The 9,891-nt window shown below is 45.3% G+C and overlaps 1 non-coding gene across 1 annotated transcript; it reads right to left on the bottom strand.

The window, feature by feature from the left end:
• Window positions 1-3,437: 3,437 nt before the first annotated feature.
• TRNAK-CUU lies at window positions 3,438-3,510 on the bottom strand. The gene has a single exon. It is a non-coding gene; the product is annotated as a tRNA-Lys (tRNA).
• Between the last annotated feature and the right edge of the window lie 6,381 nt (window positions 3,511-9,891).

Here is a 9,891-nt window from a genome sequence, read left to right as displayed (position 1 = left end):
CCAGCTCAGGCTCAGGGATTCCCTGCTCCTGCCACTCATCTATACGCGAAGAAAATCAACATGCGCTAATCTATTTACAGTTGCTTGAGAAATAGCAAAACCGGAGCATTTATGATTTTTTAGTACGCATAGTCAATGTCAAAATATTTGCATCGTCATATTTTCTTTTAGTTTAGCTGGAAGTAAGTTGTCTGAATATATAATTTGGACATATTCAAGGTGGAGGAAGAAGGCGACGATGCGTAGCACCGAGGCCGTCGACACCAGCTTCGGGGTGAGCGAAGCAAGGCCCGAGGACGACGACAAAGCCTCGCCAAGAACAAGCCGTAGCTGGCGACGAGACAGCGGAGGTGAGTCAGAAGGTTGATGGGTGCATGTGCGGGTGAAGGTGATGCCGACATCGAAACTGGAGATCAGTGGGGCTTAGAGGGATGGCTGGCGGCGCGGCAAGCACGACGATGGGGGGTGGGGGTGGCGAGGCTGGCTAGGGACCGCTGGTGGCAGCAGGCGACCCAATCGACGGCAACATGCGATGGGAGGAAGAAAAGAATATGCGATCTTTTTTTAGGAAGAAGAAGAATGGTTGGAGGAAGAAGACATATTCTGACCCGTTCATGTTTATCTAATGGCTCAGATTGATGTGAAAATCGACTAATCCAATAGGCAACTTGCGGTTAGTCAGGCCCTTTTTCTTTCTAGATCTGTCTAGGGCACATCAAGATATTCTCTAGTTATTGTACATTTAAATAAATTAATATAAGAAATACTTTGACAAACGATGAATTCTATTACTTAAAATGAAGCATCAAGTGTATACAAATATAATAAGCACACACCCGACCTCTGCATAGTTAGAATACACACAACAAACACCAACACACATACAAAACGCTGGCAAATAGCAAAGTCATATAAGACCAAAGCTATGCTAAAGTGAGAGGAAAAAACTGAAACGATCAAACCCGCAATCGCAAACTACAAAAATGACCATATTCACACCAATCATCTCATAACACCAGAAGAACAACGAGATTATTCAATAGCAGTGCCTTCAAGAAGGGAGAGTCGCTCTAGCGTTTTCATCATGAAGGCTAAAATCTAGGTTTTCAGTCTGAAAAACTAGTCTGAGCATATTCGAAAAATGCCTTCAAGAAGATAATGATGCAACAACATCACCATTGCCAGGTATAACCAAGTCAGGCCAAGCCTAGGTTTTACTCGAGAAGCACCACCATTAAAGTCAATCTTGTGTTATGCCCACCACTTTTCCACGATCCTAACAGCTACATGCGTTGGGCAAGAAAACCAAAAAATCAATGAGATAGGACCATGATGTGCAATTTTTTTTGGAAAGAAGGATGACTCCGGCCTCTGCATCTGTGAGATGCATGTAGCTACTTTATTAATTATTCACAAAGATCTTACAAAGTAATATATCAATATGTCTGAAGCCGCCATCTTGACAACATCTGTTGCTACTCCTATCCATTGACGAGGGATGCAAAAAGTGTGAGCCGAATACCAATACTTCTCACCTAAGCCTAACATCTAAAGTCGGAGGCCCCAACCAAGTAACACACCAGGTCTGGGGCAAAAGCCGGTCCAACGCACCCTCATAGGTCGTCGCCACTGTCTTCCTCGATCCATCTTCAGAACAAATACTGACGCATCGACCTTGCCAGGCCTGCTGTCAACGCCACCATGGCGCTAGAAAACACCTTCTCTCTACGCGCGTCCATCATCACACATCCGTCTCTGAGGCCCTACTGGGCCACGCCGCTGAGACTCCATGTCGTCGATGCGTCACATGAAACGCCGCTCCACCGCAGATACCGTCCATTGGTCCCTCGAACCTATGCATACCTCCAAGAATGACGCCTCCAAGAGGGATACGGCGGCACACGAGTGTCGCCGTCATCTGATCGAACGATCTAGGGTTTCCCCCTAAGGTGGCGTATAGGGGTCTAGAGCTTCTCACAGCGATGCCTTCGGGAAGGGGATGACACAGAAAACGCTGCCATGGCCGGCCTTGGCAACGAGCCAAGAGTAGGGTTTCATTCGGATCCACTCGAGGAACCTCCATCCAGCCTCGTACGCGCTGGGCCGCTACCGATCACCGCCGCCACACATGGAGCATGCCGCACCAGCCAGACCAGATCTGACCGGTGGCCAGACAACATGTACAACCGATCCATCCACCAGGCCCTCCGTGCCGTCGCCACCAATCCGAGATCCGATTGGCCGCAGAGCCGCTGGCTGCCACCGCGAGGCAGGGCCGGTCGCCGCATCGCAGGACCGAACCAGCCGCGCCTCCACATGCCGGGGCCCGCTTCACCCCAAGTCGCGGGAGAGAAGGAAAGACCTCTGCCACCGCCATCTGCTCGGGCTTAGCCCGACGGCGTCATGCAGCGGCAACAGCAGGAGAGTAGGGAGTAGGCCGGGGCTCGGCGGCCGCTAGGGTAGCGGCCCGCTCGAGTCGCCCGATGATGCGGGAGCGATGCGGCGGGAGGGAGCCTTGCCCCGAGTCGCCCGATGTGCAATACTTAGACATGTCTAGATATGCTTTTGGAAGACCCGTTTCTTTTATATTTGCGTGAGCACAAGTGTCATCTTCACGTTCCAACGTGGTACACGTCGAAGAGAGGCATTTATCACCAAGTGTTAATCACACGTAGTGGGTGGACGGAGCCGAGATAGGTGGCTAGCGACATCACGCATTTGTCACTAGCGTTAATACAGCAGTAGGTAACCCCTAAAAAAATACATCAGTAGGTAGCGCCATATATGTACACACGACAAACAAGAAGAAATGGCTCCTCACCAGAACCACGAGAGCTAAGCTAGCCATCCCCAAGAAATGGCCACTACGGGCAAGAAGCTGCGTGTCCTGCTCATCCCCTTCTTCACCACCAGCCACACATCGGGCCCTTCACCGACCTCACCGTCTGCATTGCCACGGCCAGCGCAGACGTAGCCGTGGAGGCCACCGTTGCCGTCCCGCTTGTCGAGTAGCTGCTCCTCCAGCGCGCCGCTGCAAAGGTCAAGGTGGTGACGTACCGCGTTCCCGGCCATGGACGGGCTCCCGGAGGGCGTCGAGAACCTTGGCAAGGCTTCTCAATTTTTTTGTTAAGAAATCGGTACAAATTCGAAGGGGAGGGAAAAAACAGGACACAATGTTTGCACATTTAATATTCTTTCCGTTTCTAAATATAAGTTTTTGTAGAGATTTCACTATGAACTACATACAGATGTATCTGGATGCATTTTAGAGTATAGATTCACTCATTTTGCTTCGTATGTGGTTCATAATGAAATTTCTCCAAAAACTTATATTTAGGAACAGAGGGAATAGTTATTAAGAAAATCAGCACACTAAAAAAAGTTACCAAATTATCAGTAACCAAAGATGCAGGCACACAAAAAATAGAAAACACATTCGCCCACTGTGGGGCTCAAACCCACAACCACAAGGTTAAGAGCCTTGCGCTCTACCAACTGAGCTAGACGGGCTAGTGGAAGAATTTCTTCCAAGGACATAATAGATCTGTGGTGAATTAACAGCACCACCAATGAAGTACTCTGTAGAACACTGAGTAGCTGAGTATAGCAAACTAAAAGTATCTTCAAAAGATGATGATCAATAAGCTGCCACCGCAACTCAATGAGTACCCTACCACTGAAAGCATCATCACCATGAAGTTTATTGGAGGAGCATCATCACCATGAAGTTTATTGGAGGAGCACCATCAACCGACAGAGGTAGCCATGAACTGGCTAACCTCAACATCTAAAAGTTCAAGCTATTTTTTAAATGCAAATGACCTTATATATTCTAACAGCTTGAAGTCTCCTCCTCGGTGCTTTGTTTCCCGTCTCCAGAATCTACTGAACTGTTTTTCTTTTTCAGTTTCCCAACAAATAGCCAAGTAGTATTATTTGAAAAAGTGTTAAACAGAAGAGAATCACATGTTATCCAAATCATGTCGCTTAAGAGTCTACCTTCATGTGCTTGATTGCCCTTTTTTGAGTCTCGGGAAATGAGGTGTTTCAGCTGGAGCATATTTGTGACACCATGTAATAAACTAGACTACATGGTTGAAAAAAAAAAAAAACTAGACTGGCTGTTCAGAATTCTGTTCCCGATTGTACTAATAATGTGACCCTGGCCTGGGATGGAGCCGGAGCGCCTCCAGAATGACAGCGTTCAGGTACTCCATCTTCTCGAGAAGCTCCTCGCTAACTTCATCGGCGTCCGCGCCCACAGCATCGTTGATCTCTTTCCGGACGGACTCCTGTAGGGCTGGATGCTTCAGGAGGTACGCCATGATCCACTGCAGCCCAGCAGCCACGGCTTCGGTCCAGGCACCAGAAGGTGATCATGGCGCTGCTGTGGATGAGGAGGCGGTGCACGGTCACGCGGTCCGTGACGACTACAGCAGGCCGACTTGACCGCCTCACTCCACCTATGACAACGAGGACGACTGACAAGTGACAACATTATTTCATGCATGGCTGCATGTGCAATTAAACTTATACATATATAGGAAATATCTAGTCCGGTAGGATCTTTTCTCGGATATACATCGGAACGGTACTTCAATCTAGCATCGATGGTTCATGGCCGCATGGACTGATGTAAATAAGTTTCGACTCCGACTCCGGATCTGAAGAGTGCTTCAAGAAACGGAAGTAGCCACTACTCTCGGGTGTCCTACACCTAGTTTACAAAAAAACTGACAAAACCTTATCAAATCAAATCTAAAAAATCTAAAATTTTGAGACACCCAATCTTATCAGATGTTCAAGCTTCTTTCAGTTTTTCAGCCAAAATAACATCCGAGGAACTCTCACTAAAAAAACAAAATCAATACTCAAAAAGTGCAGACAACTTTGAACATTGTTTTTTTTTTCAGTGAAAGCTCCTCGGATGTTTTTTTTGGTTGAAATTTGCAAGATGCTCAAACATTTGATAAAGATGGATGTCTCAAATTTTCAGATTTTTTGTATTAGGTTTGATCGCATTTTTAAAGGTTTTTGCAACCTCAGGTGTGTAGTACACCCGAGAGTAGAACATCCAATATCCAAACAAACCGAAAGCATCTTCAGAAGATGATGGTCAGTTTATATGATGATCCTAGAGTGGGAGCTGCTACCTCATCTCTATGAGTATTCTGCCATAAAGAAAGAACGAAAGAAAGAAAATAAATGATTTTTTTTCGAACCGGGCATGACCCCTTTCCATTGCAAATGAACGGAAATACATTGTTCCGAGAAACAAACAGGAGAAAAGGGAAAGAGGTGCAGCGAGTTCGGGCACTGCCAGGAAACCTACTGCGTTCGCCCGACATCGAAACGAACGCCATGGGGCGAAAACCTGACAACACCATAGTTCAACGACAACCTGAAATACTACAGTCTATTACAGCCAAAAGCTCATCACAAGAGCCAAATAGAAAACGGACATCAGCTGGAAACGACAGCGGCAACTCTGAAAGCAGGCGAGATTGCGAGATCATTCTCCCTCGATCGGTCTCCTCGCCGCCTCGCACATCTTCATCATGCACATAGTGCTTGACCTGACCATCGCCGCCCCACTGCGCAGCTCCTTGACTCCATCACCTTGCTGAAGACCTGCCCAATATAGCAAAAAGGAGCACACGGAAAACACAATCTCAAACGGTGTCTTAATCTGTTTCTTCTCAAAGGTAGCTCGATTTCTAGCCAACCAGATAGCCCAGCAAACGGCCGCCAGGCCAACAGTATAGTATTTCTTCCCATAGGGAAGGAAAGTATGGCACCAGGAGAAATATTGCCAGTAACTGTTTGGACAGAGGTCCGTCCCTAAAGCCATCCCAACACAACGCCACACCACTTTAGCCACAGGAAAAGTGAAAAACAAATGCCGGGATGATTCAATATTGTCACAAAAGGAGCATTTGGGATCCCCATGCCATCTCCTCTCCTTCATAACTTGCCTAGTCAAGACAGCATCATGAGATAGCTGCCACAGGAAAATTTTGATTTTGAGGGGGATCTTGGCCTTCCAAATCCATCTATAGTGACAACCACTAAGAGGGTTTTCTAGCCATTTGTACATAGATTTGGTAGAAAATCTACCATTACCATTTAGCCCCCAGTATACTTGGTCCCCCCCTACTCCCAGATGTATATTGTCAATATATTTCCTCATATCCTCCCATTGCCTCTGAAGATCAGGGGTAAGCCTTCTTCTAAAGAAGCTGTTGGGAGTCACAGCTTTGACTTTTGCGACAGTGCAGTCCTGCTCAGTGCATATGCCAAACAGCAGGGGATAACAGTCCTGGAATGGTCTAGACCCATTAATAGAGTCTTTCCACACTCTAGTTAGATCTCCTGATTCCGTTTTGATCTTTCTACCAGTCATATACAGGGCCTTAACTTTAAGAAGGGCTTTCCAGCACGGAGAATCATTGAACCTGGGTTCAACTGTAGCCACAGTTCTTTTTTTTTTTCAAATAACGCGCACGAATGATTTTTTGCCAAAGGCCATTTTGGGTCTCGAGTTTCCACCACCATTTGACCATCAAACTAATGTTTTGTTTACGAAGATCTTTAACTCCCAGGCCACCTTTATCTCGAGATCTACATATTCTACCCCATTTGACCAAATGATACCTCCTTTTCTTGTTACAACCTTGCCAAAAGAATTTCCTTCTATGTTTATCAAGTTTTTCAATGAAGGTTTTGCTCATAAGCCACATATACATATGATATAAGGATATTTGGGTGACAACTGAGTCCAACAAAGTTAGTCTGCCCCCCCATGGATGCAGCATTACCGATCCACGCCTCGAATCTTTTAAGGTATTTAGCCACTATGAACTCCCAATCAGAATCTCTAAGTGTGGAATAACTAACAGGCATGCCGAGGTATTTGATGGGGAAGCTACCCACATCACAGTTAAACAACTCAGCATAGTATTTCACCGTGCTCTCATCGCCCCCCACAGTGAAGATCTCACTTTTCTGATAGTTCAATTTAAGACCAGACATAAGCTCGAAGATGTACAACAGCAACTTCAGGTTTACTGCCTTATCAACATCGTGTTCCAGACAGATAATAGTATCGTCTGCATACTGGAGCACCGCAACTCCATTAGGAATAAGATCCGAAGCCAAACCCACCAGCAAGTTATTATTTTGGGCATTGGAGATCATCTTCGCAAGACAATCAACAACTAGATTAAACAGGAAAGGGGAGTGGGGATCCCCTTGTCGAACACCCTTAGCACTCTGGAAATAAGGACCGACCTGATTATTAAGTTTGATACTAACTGTACCATTGAGTAGGATCTGTTTAATCCAGTTGCACCACGTGTCACTAAAACCACGAAGCTTATGACATTCCAACAAAAATTCCCAGTTCACCTTATCGTACGCTTTCTCAAAGTCGAGCTTCAAGACGACCCCCACCCTCTTTTTCACATGGGTATAATTCAAAATTTCATGCAGCAACAACACCCCGTCCATAATGCTTCTTCCCTTGATAAAAGCATTTTGGGTCGAGCTAATGAGCTTATCAGCGTACCTCTCCACTCACCGATCCAAAACTTTAGTAATAAGCTTATATGGACATCTTAGGAGACATATAGGTCTAAATTGCTGGATTTTATCCGCGCCCGAAGACTTGGGCAAAAGGGTGATCACCCCATAGTTAAGACGTTGAACATCCAAAGTCCCATTATGAAAGCTCACAAAAAGCCTCACAAGATCATCTTTAACGATATCCCAGCATACCTGATAGAATTCAACAGGAATATTGTCAGGGCCAGGGGCTCTATTATGTGCCATAGAGAACAACGCCTCCTTGATCTCTTCCTCCGTGAACTCACGTCACAAATCAGCATTATCACTAGCATCGAGCTTTTCCTCAACAGACCAAGTGTCAGGATCAAGGTGGAACAGATTACCGGACCCAGGTCCGAACAGATTTTTGTAATACTCCGTGGCATGAGCAATCAGATTGTCAGTGCCCTCGATCTCCGCATCCCCAGCTTTAAGGGAGTGGATTGTGTTCTTCCTCTTTCGGCCATTTGCAATTTTATGATAATAGTCCGTGTTCAGGTCCCCTTTCAAGAGCCAGCGTTCATGAGACTGTTGGAGCCAATATATCTCCTCATTCACCAGTATGTCATGAAGCTCAGTACTAACATCAACCTTGATGTTGTATAGCTCAGGGGACAAGGGACCATCTTCTTCTAGCTCTTCTAGCATGGCCAGCTCCATCCGGAGCTCTTCTTTTCTTTTTTTGTCGTGGCCATATTTATCCGATCCCCAACCTTTGAAGTAGGTTTTGAATCTTTTAAGTTTGATATTCAAGATATCAATAGGGTCAGAAGACTGAACCCTTCTAGCCCAGATCCTACTAACAGTTTAATCCAGGAAAGATTAAAACGAAACTCACGAGGTTTAAGAGCTTCTCTACTTTCCTCCCCACTAGAAAGCAGCAGTGGGTTATGGTCAGAAATTTCTCGAACTAATTTCCTAACCGAAACCATAGGGAAGAGATTTTCCCAGTCTTCAGACATCAAAATCCGGTCTAGTTTCTCCAGAGTTGGGTGCGCCTGATTGTTAGTCCATGTATATGGCCATGACGCTTATTAGAGGAACACCCTCAGCCGAGAGAGGTATTGGTCATCAACTAGTTGAACCCAACATCTAAAAGCTCAAACATCCTTTACAAGTGACCATATATGTTTTAATTGTTTGTTCCCGTTGAGCCTCAAATGCACGGCTTCTAGACATATTTAGCGGGCAAGGATCCCTCAAATTTGTGCCCATCAAGTTCAATAAAACACTATCGTGGTATATAGAAAAGCAGTTGAAAGTACAATAAAGACTTGTATGACTGATTGACGAATTTCACGGAAGAGGATTTGCGGCACCCAAGTACAGGAGCACCGAGGTCCCTAGTGCCGGCTCTTTATTTTGGCTCCTGATTTTCAAAGTTCTATATCTTTCAAACAAAAAAAATCCAAATTTAGTTATGTTTTCATATTCGTGCTCCTCGTAACTAGAGTTTTCAAATAAGAATCATTCTGAATATATTTTGATGACTTTTTAGAAAATATGTTAAGTTCCAATGTTGAAACTTAGTACGAGCTAGAATCAATTACTCTTTAGAATCAATTATTTTTTGTCTACGACCGACAGCAAAAATTGCTTAAAATTATATCTCTGAACTTGTTGAAACTTAACAGTTTAATATACAAAAATTGTAAGTGTCGTCGTTAACACTTTGAACTACTGCTCGAATCACGAGGCAAATCAAGCGGGCAGCAGTCTTGGCAGGTGCGTGCCCCTGCGAATTTCCGTAATTTTCACTAGATTCACTTGAGAGTCACCGATAGTTGTACTGCTAGCATCTTCTATGACGGTGCCACAAATTAAGGACATTGGAAGGACATGATATTTTTCTTGCCAGGAGCACGTCCGTGTAGCAAGGGCGGTAAGAAAGGCACTTTTGATGCCAGCATCACGGTCCATGGGTTCTCTTAAAAGCAACTGGCATAAATATTGCATTCTTGAGGGGTTAATGTGGTATGCAACTGCTTTGCCGCCATATCAAGGAGGAGCACGTCTTTGTGCGGATGGAGTCCAATGATACCACCGTAGGTCGGACGAGAATTCTATGAGACCAGGTCTCACGCGAGACCCATCCTGATGAATGCCACGTGTCATTCATCAGGACGGGTCTCACCTGCTAACCGTGAGACCTGGTCTCATATAATTTTTTCCCCGTAGGTCTGCTCCAGTTTCCTTTGACCTGCAACACTTTTATCAACTTCGATGAAATTGTCCTTGTCCTCGTTCCATAGTTCTTCTTTTTCTTCTTCTTCTTCTTTGCTTTCC

Source organism: Triticum dicoccoides, chromosome 5A (genome assembly GCF_002162155.2).
Source record: "Triticum dicoccoides isolate Atlit2015 ecotype Zavitan chromosome 5A, WEW_v2.0, whole genome shotgun sequence".
In the NCBI taxonomy this organism is placed as follows: Eukaryota; Viridiplantae; Streptophyta; class Magnoliopsida; order Poales; family Poaceae; genus Triticum; species Triticum dicoccoides.
Note: the sequence above shows the minus strand (reverse complement) of the source record. Positions and strands in the feature narration are given on the sequence as shown.